Consider the following 15,159-nt stretch of genomic DNA (forward strand, 5'->3'; position numbering starts at 1 on the left):
GAGTCCATTCCACTGTCAAACTGCTCTTGTCACCAGAAAGTTCTTCCTGATGTTTAGTCTGAATCTCCTTTCTTGCAACTTGACGCCATTGCTTCAGATCCTGCCCTCCAGAGCAGGAGAAAACAAGCTTACTCCATCTTCTTCTTCTTTTTTAAAATATATTTTTATTAAGCAATTTCAACAAAACAAATTGTCAATCCAAATAGTCAATTACATTACCCCCCTTTTTATCTCCCTCCCCTCCCCCTCCCTCCCAAGACTTCCCTCAGCTCCCTTCTCTGATTTGTTTGCGCTTATTATTCTCTGCATGTTAAAAATTGTACATATCATTACCTTATCTGTCATATATTCTACTGATAAATTTGTGGATGTTTATTCAAAACCTGCCAAGGAGTCCAAGTCGTTTTGTTGTTTTTAAAAATAATTTGTAAAAAGTTCCTAATCTTCTTTGAAGTCATGATTGTCCTTCTCACGTAGTTTATGTGTCAATTTGGCCAATTCCGCATAGCTCATCAGTTTTTCTTGCCACTGTTCTTTCATTGGGGTTCCCTCATTCTTTCATCCTTGTGCTAACAAGACTCTTGCCGCTATTGTAGCATACATAAATAAGTTCTTTATTTTTCTTGGCAGGTCTTGTCCCACAATCCCTAACAAAAATGTTTCTTTTTTTTTACAAATGTCATTTTAAACATTTTTTAAATTTATTATATATCATTTCCCAATTTTAAAAAACTTCTCTACATTCCCACCACATATGATAAAAAGTACCTTCTTTTTTTTTTTTTTTTTTTACATTTCCAGCATATATTTGACCCGTTTTTTTTTTTACATTTTTGCTGTTTGTACTGGTGTAAGCTTACTCCATCTTCCAGGTGCAGCCCTTGAGATATTTGAAGATGGCTATCATATCTTGTCTCATTCTCCTCTTATCCTAAATGTCAGGTGTCCTGAATAGTGTCAGGAACTGGACAGGTGATCTGTAAAAGCATCTTGTTGCTGTAAGCTCTGTTCCACCTGAGGCCACCCACCCACCCACCCTGTAAGTGATCACATCTGTAAGTGGAAGCTATCTACTGGGATACTGGCTGTTTGATTCCCTAAGAAACTTTTGATGAGCACAGGAAAGAACATCATTCAGAGTTCTTTGCCACACTCTTGCTCCTTAATCTGTGGTGCTGATAACATGGTCAATCTCTCATCTCTTTCTTTCTTCCTGCTCCCCTTCCCTCTCCCTCCCCAATCTCCCCACTTTCTCCCAGTTCCTATAGTGTTCAAACAGGGACTTTGATCTCTTCTAGAAAGTCCCTAGCTTACTAGGGCTTGGTGATATACTTGGGTGCTGACTTATTAAAATAGATGAAGGTTGTGCTTTGATCTTCCTCCATCTTCCCTAGGCTCCCCCCTGCCCCCCCCCCCCCCGCAGCCAGCCACACTCCCACTGTGAGACTACTGGCAAAGGAAGCCTCCCTTCTCTGGGAGGCAAGGGCAAATATTTTTGCTGTGACGCTTAGGGCAAACAGACCCTGTTATTGGCAGATGCTTTCAATGCAAGTGATTGAGGCAGGGTGAGGTGGGCAGTAATGCTTCAGTGGTGTGTGGAAAGAACTCTGCATGTGCTCAATGGAACACTCATTTTATCTTCTAGGAACTGACGTTCTTTACAACTAGGGGCTGGGTTCAGCTAAGCCAGCATGCTAGCAGAAGCCAACTCAAGGGCAACAGGGCTTCTTCCATCTCCTGCCACTGTGTCCTCCTGTGCCTCCCCCAAATCTGCTCTGGAGGGTGGGGAGAAGCCCTGGAACAGCATGGGGTAGGAAAGAGAGGGGAGATTGTTCTGTCTCGCAAGCAGAAATGCTTCTGCTGACGCAACGATCATCGGAAGAGTGTGACATTGCATCCCTCCCTAGAATGGGATGTAGGTGCAGAATTCAGAGTTGTGAGAGTCTCGGCTTTCTTTGTTTCAAAGCAAGTTTCTATTCCTCATGGGGGTTATGGAAGTGGGCAGAGTCAATTTTCATTTTCTCAGGGGCAGAGCTCCAGTGGCAGGCATGACTCTTGCTTCCTCCCAATGACTTAGCCCAGCCTCTACCAACTGGGGGGTGTCCAGATGTCTGGATCACAGCCAGTCCCAGCCAGCACAGCCATGCCCACTGGTGCTGACAGAAGCTGTGGTCTGAAACATCTGGAGGGGACCATGTGGGTGGAGGCTGATGTCGCAGAATACATTATATAAACTATGCAAATATCTGCACACACTTATATGTAGGTTTAATTGCAACCCTTAGATAGGCTGTGGATTTTCTTGGTGTAGAATTTGGGATTAATTAGGCACAGAATTTTCAAGTTTTTTTTATTTTATAATATACCCTGCCCTGTCCACACCAAAGCACTGCAGTGAAAGGAAGAGGATTTTTTTTTTAAAGCAGAAGGTGAAAATTAAATTAAAAGAAAAGCAGAAAGAGGTTTGAAATGGGTGTGTGTGTGTAAAGGAAGGACCTGTGGTGAGGAACATCGCTCTGGGGACTGGAACAACTTGTTAGAACTTTAAATACGACACACGTCTGGATTTGCTAAAATATGAATAATTAACCGGAACCCCTGTGGGCTGCACACTTCATGTATTAGCGGCCAAGTGTGATCCTGCCGGGAGTGACCCCCTGCCTGGCTCATCTGATTAATCTCTGCTGCTGCCGCCGCCTTTGTACAGACTGCGCCATGAAAGAGGCTGGCGCTCTCCGCCAACGCTGGCGGGGCCCAAATCTGCCGCAAACACCAGACAAAAGTGGCAGCAGAAGCTGCCTTCAAAGGGGGCCATGGGCTCTTTCTTTGCTTTAGCTTTGAGCAACAATAAAATAAAATAAAATCGTTAATCAGCCACCGAGTGCAGCAGGGAGCCTGGATGGGTTTTGAGGCAGAACAAGAGGCTCCGCTGCAGTGGGAAGTCTAGACTGCTGCTCTGAGGCTTTGGCTGAGCAGGGGCGATAGCTTTCCAAAGGCTTGGATGAAGGGAGCATGGCAGGATCATTGTGGCCTGAGGGACACCCAGGGGTCTCCCCCCAGTCCTGCTGCAGTGTGTGGCTCTCAAAGAGATGTTGCAATGTTTTAAAGCAGCAGCAATAAGAACAACAACAAAAACTCCTACAAAATCTGTTTGACCAAAGAGCAAGACCCTGCTAGACCTGTTTGACCGGAGATCAAGATCCTGCTAGACCTGTTTGACCATAGAAGTCTAGGACAGAGAAGTCTGCCTGTGAGTGCTGCGGGTAACCATGGTTCTCTCACACCACTTTCATTTGCATTATCCCCACCCAGGAAAAGCATCCTCCTTCTGCCCTGCCAGCCATACTGGAGCTGAGCTAAGGCAGGATGGGAACTGGGAACTGGTCAGGTGAACAAGGAGACCAAAAAACTGCTGGCTGGTGGAGACAAATTGTGAGACCTCTTGAGTGTGAAGTTTGTCCACCCTCCTGTGCTGGAGAAGAAAAGTAGGGTGGGCAAAGGCCTGAGGGAATGTTGCCATGAGCAGACACCATGTTCTGAAGTCCACTAAAATGAATTGCCTTGATAGCCAGGAGGAGGCAAATCGTCCAAGTTACAGATGATTAACAGTTGAAAGGTCGTAATTTCCGTTTCCTGTAGAAAAGGCTGCAAGGTGCTTTGCAGAGTGTGACTTGGCAAGCCGGCTGCTCATTATTCCTGTGTGACAATGTGTTGAGGTGGTTTCGGTTTCTGGGCTACACACAGCTGTCGTTGCCTTGCTGGTGCTGCCCTCAACCTGAGCTGTGCAGGGAGCAGCAAGGAACACAGAGGGTGTGTGATGGCATGCACAGAAGAAAAATTGAAGTGAAGTGTCATCAATATGCAACTCTGTCTCTCTCTTCCACCTGAATCAGGAGAGGCAGCTGAGGTGTTAGACCACAGTGGCTTGGAGGCAGTGATGGGCTGGGTGTGGGCCAATAAATGGAAGCTGAATCCTGAAAAGAGAAAGGTGTCACATGTTCTGAGTTCTCATGCCAGGGAAGTGGGTAGACAGCCTGTTATGGATGGCATCATACCCTCCTGGGATGCTCCTGGATTCAGTGCTGTCGCAGAGGCTCAGGTGGTCTTGGTAGCCTATCTCTGGTTCCAGCTGCCTTGCCAGCTATGGCTCCTTTCGGACAGAACTGTCTTGGCCACTGTGCCCATACTTTGGCAACTTCCAGACTGTGGATGTCATGCTCTTGGACAATTGTCTTTTTGTAGTAAGGAAAGAGATGGGAAAATGCACTGGGAAGTGTTGAGTAATCATTCGAGGGAATGTGTAACAAATCAGGATGAACGTTCAGTAAACAGGTTGGAAGTGACCTCTGTGTCTTGCAAATTGCTGTTTTCACACCACACACACACACACACACACACACACACACACCCTCCCTCTCCGTTGAGCTTTTGATGGGTATCTCAAGCAAATGCACCTCTCAGGAAACCATCTCCTAACAGCCATTGACAAGACAATCAGCTGATTATCTGGACTATTAACCAGCAATCTGCCTAACAAAGGAATGGTTGGCCATAACAATATACGGTACTTAATCCAGAGGGATTGCCACATGGCTTTCCCCACAAATAGCCAATATAGATGTATCCCCCATCCAGCTATTCTGCTACAGGTGGAGGTTGTTTATGCCTCCTCACACACTGCCCAAGTTCTACTTCAGGGCCACTTCAGGGCACTGTGAGCATGTACTCCAATAAGTGTAAACTCTGAATATGGGATCTATGCTGTGGAAAAATTCAGCACACTCACGCGCACACATGCAGACGCACAGCAATCCTGCCTAAAGATCAGCTTCAGAGGCTCTGCCTCTTGGCCCCCCATTAAGAGAGATGTGATTGGACCCAACACTTCCTGCCTTCCAAAGAGCTTTGAAGACCCATCTCTTCCAAATGGCTTTTGGTTTAGATGATTATATTAAGGAAGCTGCTGGTTTGCAGATTATAGACTTTTAGACTGTTAGGTTTGGCATTCTTGTGTGAGCTGGTTGATTAGCCATTAATGTGTCAAATTTTTAATCTACTGTAGTTATTGCTCTTGGTCTTCAATATCTGAAGTTGGTGTTTTAGTTTGTGTTTTAGTGAAGTTGTGGTTTTATTTTATATATGCAATGCAAGCTGACTTGAGAGGATGTGGCTTTTGTCTTCTAAGAAGATAATAACCCTCCACCTTAATATAAATAATATAATATAAATATGAGCTACATTGCAAAGAGTTTTATTTCTAACTACGCAGACAGAAAAGAAACATCCTCTCTCTGTGAGAGCAGAGAGACAACTGGTACAAAGGAAACAGGAAACCAGTAACAACAACATCCGTCTCTTGTCTCCCGTGAGACTTCCAACAGTCTGGAATCCCTGGAATGTAAACAGAGTCCTGTGACTCCAAGCACTGCATCAGTGGCACAAATAGAAACCTAACAAAACTGAGCAGTCCAGGAACAGTTTTACCACCTTTGTGTAGTTTATGTGAATTGTTGTTGAAAAGATTCTAGGGTTGAGGGCTGCCTCTATTTAAGCTCTCAGTTGAGACCTCCCCTCACCCTGCACCAGACAATTCCTTCAGTTAGACTAGATCAGGCATAGGCAAATTCAGCCCTCCAGATGTTTTGGGACTACAATTCCCATCATCCCTGACCACTGGTCCTGTTAGCTAGGGATGATGAGCGTTGTAGTCCCAAAACTACTGGAGGGCTGTTTGCCTATGCCTGGACTAGATGACCCTCATGGCCCCTCCCTACTCTGCAATACTATAATTCCCCATACCTCATTTTCTTCAACACCCTCAAGATCCTGATATTATTTACAGCACTTTGGAGCTGGCAATGCCTCTCTGTGCTGATAGACGGCTTTTCTGCAGACATCTAAGGAGCAGTGTGCCCTGCTGTGTGCAGGTGGGGGCCCTGAGAACTCTGCTTTCCTTTAACCATGGAGAAGCCTGCCCTGGGATACTCATAGGTCAGGGCCCTGCAGCTGGAAGCATCTCTACATTAAGGAGGCTGCCTGTTGCCTGTTTGACAGTTCCCTTTGTTCCATGGGAAAAAGGGAGAGAAGGGAGCGCGCACAAATAACAGGCAACAGGGTGGCTCAGGCCTGCCATGTGTTGCCCCTCCTTCCTCTCTCCTTCAGTCTCCTTTGATGGACCCTGTTGCAGGAGGCCTTGTTGACCCCAAAATGGAGATGATAGAGGGAAAGGCAGAACATGGCGTTAACTCAACAGAGCAAGTGAAGTTTGGGAAGAATCGCTTCTGCTTATTAGCTCGATTACCCTACTGGGCTTTTATTGTCTGCTCTGCTTGGGGGCTGCTGTGTTTTGGAGGAGGCTTGGCTGGAGAGGCTCTGGATCTGCTGCATACAAAGCCTTTCAGGAGTCTGTTTCGGGTGGATACATTGGCTGACTATATGCGGGTGAACTGCTCACCCAAACAGTTCAGCATTAGCGCTGTGAGCCTCGCAAGCAGTGGGGATCGCTGCTCTCAACTCTGGCAAGGAGGAAGTGGGTGTATTTTCTGGCACATTTCTTTCCCTTGTCTGGGCCACAGTTCTGAACGATGTGCAAACTCTGTGGGGTCCAGCAACACCTGATTTGTGTGGGGTTGCTGTTTTCTTTGCCACTGCGCTGTGGTTCCCTTCTCCCTTTCCTGGTGCTTTTTGTCATGCATGATGCTAAAGGTAAAGGTAAAGGTACCCCTGCCCGTACGGGCCAGTCTTGACAGACTCTAGGGTTGTGCGCCCATCTCACTCAAAGAGGCCAAGGGCCAGCGCTGTCTGAAGACACTTCCGGGTCACGTGGCCAGCGTGACATCGCTGCTCTGGCGAGCCAGAGCCGCACACGGAAACGCCGTTTACCTTCCCGCTAGTAAGCGGTCCCTATTTATCTACTTGCACCTGAGGGTGCTTTCGAACTGCTAGGTTGGCAGGCGCTGGGACCGAACAGCGGGAGCGCACCCCGCCACGGGGATTCGAACTGCCGACCTTTCGATCGGCAAGCCCTAGGCGCTGAGGCTTTAACCCACAGCGCCACCCGCGTCCCGTATGCATGATGCTAGACGTTTATAAAATTATATATAGCATGGAGAAAGAGGGTAGAGAAAAGACGTCGCTCCTTCTCACTAGTGAACATCAAATAAAGCTGAATGTTGGAAGGCACAAAAACAAGTCCTCCTTCGCATGGTCTTTTCATGAATGTCTTTAAAAGAGGATTAGACAAATTCATGGAGAACTATCAATGGCTACTAGCTTTGACAGCTATGCCCTGACACTATGGTTGGGGGAAGCAAGGCTTCTGAATACCAGCTGCTGGAAGCTGCATGAGGGCAGAGTGCTCTTGTGCTCGGATCTGTTTGCAGGTTTGCACAGGCATCTGGATGGCCACTGTGAGAACAGGATCCTGAATTCATATCTTTTTATGCAAATGTAGGACCTGAATTACCATTAGAGGCTTTGCACAGAGTGTACCCCATCCACCCTGACAAGAATCTATGAACACAGTTTTTAAAAACCCTGATGGTAGGTGTCAGTTGTTCAGTAAGATGCAACTGATGCCCTGTGGGAAAAAAAGTGGTCTGCTGTTGAATGCTGCAGAGAACTTGAACACCTTAAAACAAATGTCAGGAGACAGCTGGTTGTTTGTTTTAAAAAAGGTGATTAAACCCATGGCCTCCCCTGCTGAAGGGTCTGTCTATCTTTGAGAACTTTCAGGCCAGATTTGCAACCCATGTGGGACAACAAGGAAGCTGATCTAAGGAGATGTAATGTGGCAAGAAGTTGTCTGAAATTGTGTGTGTCAGGCTTGAACCCCTCTAGCAGGCAAAACTCTCTGGGTACCAGGGAAAGGCTACAGGTAAGCTGATGGCAAAGGGCATTGTTTTCCTACCTGAACAGATGGTTTCTTTCAACTTCTACCTCCCTCACGTGTCTCTCTCTGTGTGCCACCCACAAACATTTGGACTCCTGTCATTTTGTTCCATTAACATTCCTGCTTTTACTGAACATTTTTTGCTGCTTTATGTGCATTCACAGGCAAATGCCTCACTGGATTATTATGCTCACAGCAAATGCAAGTGAGCTGGTGCCTGCATGCAGAAAGTGCTCTGGCACTACTGAGGCCAAGCTTGTTAAACCCACTAATAAATTCTGCTACCATATATTATGCCTAAATAGGTGTATTTTCTATGGATGAGCACAGGTACCCTGTATCTGTGCATTAAATCACACACACAGGCACACACAAACACACCCTAATCTGTTTCTGCATCCCTCTGTGCTGTCTCTGCTTTCATCTGTAATTCTGGTTCTGAGCTGCTCAGTATAAAATAAAGTTCTGGTTTCCCCACTCACTATACCAAGGAATCTAAAAATGGTTATCACTTTCCCCCCGTTTTGACCAAAGTGGATGAAATATCAGTGGCGTAGTGTGGGGGGTGCAGGGGGGGCCGGCCGCACCGGGCGCAACATCTGGGGGGTAGGGTTAGGGGGCGCAAATTACTTGCCTTGCCCCGGGTGCTGACAACCCACGCTACGCCACTGTGAAACATACAGGCAAAGTTGCCCCTCCAGAGTGGATTAAGCTTGCCAAATTGCGGACAAATAGGTACAGGGGCTTTCTGAGGGGGAAGTGAAAGGGATTAGCTTTCCTCCACAATCCTGTCATGACTCCAGAGCCCAGCAGCAATCAAGATTGGAGAGGCTGCAGAGTCTCCATCTGAGGAGCCAGACAAGGCACCAGGCCAAGTCAAGGGCTCTGAGCTTGCCGGTGGAGTTTGTGGCTTGAGTACCTCAAAACGATTATGAGCTGCTACGTATTTTTGCTTGTGCATTTGAAAACTTTGCAGCTGAACACCAGCTTCCCTTTGCAGTGCTTGTCTCTTCCGATGTGCCTTAAGCGTGAGGAGCAGCATGCTCCCTTCCTGACCAATTTTGGAAATGGATAAAGTTGCACCGTATCAAGGAAAAACATCTCAGGCTTTCCTTCTCCCTTCAATGTTCTTATTTAATGAGTTAATTTTTCAGCGGTGGCTATTTTGCACAGGTTTTTGTAGTGATGCTTTGATCTCCAAGCTCTGTAATGCTTTTCCAACTTTGGGTAATCAAAAGACGTGCTTCTGTCAAAGGCTTCTTGACAGGAGCCAAGACCCCCATGAGGGATCTTTGATCCATTTCCCCCACTGGTAAAGCAACCTGTCAGGGCTGGTAGAAGGTCACCATCTTTGATCTTCTCCATCCGCTAAGTCAGCTGTTGGTACCTTCACTGACTCCCCTTTCCTGAGGACAGGAAAGTTCTTTTCCTTGCCACAATGATGCCACATTATCCTAAATTGTCTCTCCCTTCTCCCGTCATTGAAAACTGTTCGCATCACTTCACAAGCTATTGACAAAAGCATCTTCAACCCATCTACTCTTCTTCCCCACAATGAATAAAGTGAAAAGCTGAAATGCTTTCCTTCCCAGAGGATGATAGAAAGATAGTCTAAATAGTAAATGATGGTTGTAGGTTCTAAAAAAAGAAAGAAAAAGCAATGGTACATTCTGCAGTGCTTTTAAATTAATTTTCCTGGGAATAATAGGAAACTTTTAGGGGGGGGGTATAAAGTTTTCCCCCAATCAAAATTCAGCATAAGGAAAGCTGTATTCAGAATCTCATATTCCATCCATGGAGGGTGTCTTCAGTCTTTTGCAAAGAGGGCGCCATAAATTCCCCTCATTTTTGTCACTGCCTTTGTTCTCTCTTAATTTCATTAAATTTTGAAGCTCCGAGAGCTATCCCCAAATCCACTTCCACACTTGGAGCCATTTTCATTCTGCAATTTATGGCAGTCCAGAAACCTTTAATAGCACTAAAAACCTGAAGCTGAGGAACACACAGGTGGGCAGGGGCTGCTGCTGGAAGTGAGTGATTTATGACAGTTCACAGAGAATATTGCAGGTCAGGCTCTAACTGGTTTATAACAACCCTCCAGTGCTGCCCAGAAGTGTTAGAGCCCCTGTTGCAGGCTGGGGCTTAGGCTGAAGCTGAAAGAGTAAGTTAAAACAACCCTGAGGTGTTATCCACTGCCTTTATTGCAGCTTGGGTTGAGAGAACAGCATACTACAGTTCTGCAGGTAGTTTGCTATTATACTCCTATGCAGACCAGGCAGCTGTACGAACAGGACGTGTTGTGCAGCAGCTCTTCAAGGTAGTCTACTGTTAATACTATAAGTCAGAAGTGAGGGTGAGTCTGCCCCAAAAAAATAAAATTACCCCCCCCCCCAATACTTAAAATGCCCTCTTGGGCTCCTAGGCAAAATCATGCATACAGAAGACTCATGGTTTCAGGCCGACATGGCTACATATTTAAGTGTTCAAAAACTAACTAAAACAAAATTACCCACGAAGTAAGATTTAAGTTAGAGGAAGTTAGAACAGCCTTCATTGCTAACTCCCCCCCCCCCAAATTTACTCAGCCACAGGCTCAGGTAAAGCACATGCAGCAGAGTTATGCTGCAAAAATGTATTGCAGCGCTCTAGTATTGTAGTCTAGTTTTCCTTTGGTCATGGAGCTGGAGCTGAAACCACTCATGTGCAGAAGGGAAACATCCGAAGACTTGGGCTCACCATGAGGTTTGCAGACGCTCCACAAATCCACCCCTGCCCCCAACACTACAATAACTCAATGGCACAGAATGTTGAGGTGGGGGGGAGCTGATAACCAGGTGTGTGTGTGTGTGAAGAATAAAGTGAAGCAGCTGGAACAGGGATGCAGGGATAAAGGACAGAAAGGACCATCTCTTTGCCTGGGTAGGGCACTTCCTAGTTCTCACCAGGAAGCTATTTTTAAATGAATAAGTGTGATCTCCAGTCCATTCAGATGCTCCTATGCACATACAGCATTATGGGGCCCTTTTGGTGCATGTAGCCAAATTTGATGACCGGATCACCCTGGGAAGCTTCTGCTGTAATAAATGTGTTAATCTCGGAGCGTCACAAGACTCTTTGTTGTGGGAATATGAGACTCAAAAAGCTGAATCACTGGCAGGGGTATTTTGCTCCTTTGCTTACCTGAATGGGGGCCTTTAGACAGAAGAGTGCACTTTAATCTCAAAGATTTAGCATCTTGAAGGGAAGACAGGAAATTAAGAATATGAACAAAGTAAAAATAGGAAGTGTTGAATATTCTGAAATATAGACATGATCTAACTTTAGCTAGGCAGAGTGTGGTACTACTGAATGGAAGGTTTAAGGTTCTGTCCTTGCGGGATGACAGCAAAGCTTGTTGGGTGGTGAAGATAAAGAGAAAAGGTGGATTAATATGGAGGCAGCAAAATCTGTATCTGCTGCTTTATCCTTAAGCCACCTTCCCCCCTCATCCATTCTTCACATCCCACCCCATTCCTCTGCAACAGCTTTGTTTATCTTATTCATTTATGTTTATTTGTTCCATTTATATCCCACCTTTTTCTCCAGTAAGCTCAAGGTGGGACACATGGTTCTTTCCCCTTCCTCATTTAATCCCCATAAGAACCCTGTGAGGTAGATCACAGCTTACAAAAAGATGGAAGAGTTCTGGAGAGTTCAAAAACCTGCTCACTATTTCATGGATTTTGATTCATCCTAATAAATATATTTCACGGGTGGGGCTGTGGATTAAACCACAGAACCTAGGACTTGCCGATCAGAAGGTTGGCAATTCGAATCCCCGTGATGCGGTGAGCTTCCGTTGCTCGGTCCCTGCTTCTGCCAACCTAGCAGTTCAAAAGCATGTCAAAGTGCAAGTAGATAAATAGGTACTGCTCCAGCGGGAAGGTAAATAGTGTTTCCATGCGCTGCTCTGGTTTGCCAGAAGCGGCTTTAGTCATGCTGGCCACATGACCCAGAAGCTGTAAGCCGGCTCCCTCGGCCAATAAAGCGAGATGAGCGCCGCAACCCCAGAGTCGGCCATGACTTGACCTAATGGTTAGGGGTCCCTTTACCCTTTAATAAAGATATTTATTTAAGCATGGATTCCTTCCCCCTTCAACAAACATGCCTTCCTTTAGCATACATTTTTTTCTCCTGTCCAGGAAGACTCCTTTCTGGAGTAACACAGGCAAAAAAACTGAACGTAGCGTTAGATGGGAAGGGGTGGATTGAAAAGCACTGAGGTTGACCCTGCTGTTATGCAGGTTGAGGCAGCAGTCAACTGGCTTTGCGTGACAACAAAAAGTTCATTATTTAATTTATTCTGGTTTGAGTTTTGCTTCTGAAAAGAGGCACTGTGAGCTGAGTGATAAAGCCATTTGTTTGGCATGCAAAAGATCCCAGGTTCAATCCCCAGCAATCCCTGGCAGGCCAGGGGAAAAATAAGTTGGCAGAGCACTGGGGTGATATCCACCACAGCTCTGATGGGGATGCAAATTGACATCTTAAAACAACAACTAAAAACTGAATATCTCACAATGAAGCCATGCTTGAGAAGCATTTCAGTCCCAGCATAGCTCCTCAGGGGATGTGAAAGCATATCAGGCCACCATCTGGCTTAAGCTAAGCCGGTCTGGGACTGGCTGGTGCCTGGAAGCACATGCATGATGTCTTGGGTTCTGTGCTGGAAGAAAATAAACCAAATAAATAAAAGTCAGCCTTGTAAAATCCTAAGATATATGTGCTATCATCCACACCTAGGGCAAACTTTTTTCTTTTAATCTCGACTTGGCACACCTCTGAGGTAAAGTGTTGGTATAAATTGCTGCTGATATTATCAGTGTTTTCATAAAATATTTTCTTGTGGAACTCCTTGGGAGATTCAGCCCCTGTGAGGGGCTTATGGCACCTAGGAAATAAATGGGCCTCTCTAAATCTCTTCTGTCATCATGGTGGTCTTTGACTGAAATGCTTCAAAGCTTTGTTCTCACCTTTACAAAAGCGAAATGAAGTTCTCTTTCCAACGGCTTTCAAGTTCCACCTAGTTCTGGGCCAAGGTTAAAGTAAATGAAGAACAGCTCTGGGGTTTTCACATTGTACAAAGTGAGGAGGAGGAGCCTGCACAAACTTAACTAAATGGGTTTGAGGGAAGGGAAGATGTGAATAAAAGACAGACATTCAGGAAGGAAGGAACAGGAAAATCACAGAGAGAGAAAGATAAAGATGGACCTGCAGAACAGCTGAAGAACAAACAGGAATAAATAATCCCCAAAGGACTCTGCTGGGGGTTGCAGTGCAGAGGAATCAAGAGACAATAGAAGGGTCAACCAGGCATTTAAATTTTGAGGGGAAAAAGAGAATGTGGATTTGCATAAATTTTACATATGCTAATTTATAAGGACAGATGCAAATCTATAACTTAAATAGAAAGCCAATGCATCTCACCCTAGTGGGGAAGACCATGTCCAGGTGATGTGCCCGTCTGCCTGCTCAAGTTGCTGCTGTCCAGGTGATGTGCCCGTCTGCCTGCTCAAGTTGCTGCTGTCCAGGTGCTGAAAGCAGATAGGCAACTCCAAGGCAACCTCCCGCTCTCCCTTCTTAGGACTCCTTATGTTTAAACCAGACACGGACTGGGCAGATGATTAAATAGAGGATGCTTCCAAATGGAGAACCTTGGTGAAGTAGGGCGCACGGCTTCTCTCTGACTGGACCCATCATGGGGTGAGTCTGCTCGTGCTGCCTGGCAGTGCCAGTCTTGGGGCAGAGGGAGAGTCTGGTGGGGATTTCAACCCCTTGAGCAGAGTTGATGCTCTTGCCTGTCATCCTCTGCCAGCGTCACCCCATGGAACTCTTCTCCCCCACTATGCCAGACATCTTGCCAGCCCCCTGCCACGCCTTCTCTTTGCCAACCTGCTGGCAGGACGGCAAGTTAAGTGAGGCCTGTGTTGGGCCCTTAATAAGATGTGATTCACTCGTTGAGCTTAATTAGCAATTCAGCTAACGGTTTGTAATTCAGGCACGACCCTGATTGCATCCGAATGCTACTTTATTTCTTCGCTGCTGTTCGCATTCTGAGCACTAATTATGCTTCTCTGCCTGCTAATTGCTTTCCAGCCTTCCACTGCTGCCTCTTTCCAGTAACATTTATTTTTCATGCCTCTGTGTGTTTAAAGGTACGAGGGCGGGGGATGAGGGCATCCGGGTGGAGCTGAGCTCAAGCCAAGTTGAAAGGAAGACGGGGAGGACCTCCGACTGGTTCCCCGCTCTCCACTCCTCCCCTGCTCTGCTTCCAAACTCCAAATGCGTCAGAGGAGGGGTGTGTGTGTGTCAAACAATGCTCCTCTCTGCTTCCTTCAGGCCAGGTGTCAAGGAATTGTTGTCATTAATGCTGCTTGGAAAAACCCTGTTGTTCAAATAATAAAATACAGTGGTACCTCGGTTTAAGAACAGCACTGTTTACGAACTATTCAGTTTATGAACTCCGCAAAACTGGAAGTAGTGTCCCGGTTTGTGAACTTTACCTCGGTCTAAGAACGGATCCGAACAATGGAAGGGCACCGGCGGCAGGAGGCCTCATTAGGGAAAGCATGCCTTGCTTTAAGAACGGTTTTGGTTTAAGAACGGACTTCCGGAATGGATTAAGTTCGTAAACTGAGGTACCACTGTATTACAATGTTACCTTCCTGGAAAGTGTCTGTTGGGTATTCAGAAACGTCGAAGGTGCCTTCACCTCTTATTTGGATTAGATTGATTACATATTCTTGCCACTTTTCATTCAAATGAATCCCAAAGCAGCTTACAAACAAAATAACAACAACAAGGTAGAACTTAATAGACCATCACAAACACAGCATAACTCATATAGAATAATTAACAAATCATCCGTGAAACAATTGCAACATATAAAGCACTGTCAACAAAGCTGCAACTAAAAAGCTACTGTAAACACTACAATTAAAGCAATTATATGATTAATAAATCAATACAGCATTTATAATCTATAAAAGAATATCAACAAACAAAATAGCAACCAAAAATAACACAAACTAAGCACTCTGCTGCCTCAACTGGGGGAAGTGAGGTCATAGTTTCTTTCTTGCACTACTAACTACTACAAAAAACACCTCCGCTGATGCTCCCAGTTGGGGAGGATGACCCTGTTAGGACTGCAGTTCCTCAGCTGTTCCTTTGTCCCTGCTATACCCTGAAGCAACTTTAAAGCAAGAAACAACAACCAAATACACCCCAGG

General features: G+C 45.8%; 1 long non-coding RNA gene across 1 annotated transcript; it reads left to right on the forward strand.

The window, feature by feature from the left end:
• The first annotated feature begins 1,988 nt into the window (after positions 1–1,988).
• On the forward strand, positions 1,989–14,578 carry LOC310684053. Its single transcript, XR_014514675.1, has 4 exons — positions 1,989–3,988; positions 7,677–7,876; positions 13,512–13,630; positions 14,083–14,578. It is a non-coding gene; the product is annotated as an uncharacterized lncRNA (long non-coding RNA).
• Positions 14,579–15,159: the final 581 nt, after the last annotated feature.

The sequence above is a fragment of the Podarcis tiliguerta genome (assembly GCF_965153285.1).
Source record: "Podarcis tiliguerta genome assembly, chromosome: 8".
Classification (NCBI taxonomy): domain Eukaryota; kingdom Metazoa; phylum Chordata; class Lepidosauria; order Squamata; family Lacertidae; genus Podarcis; species Podarcis tiliguerta.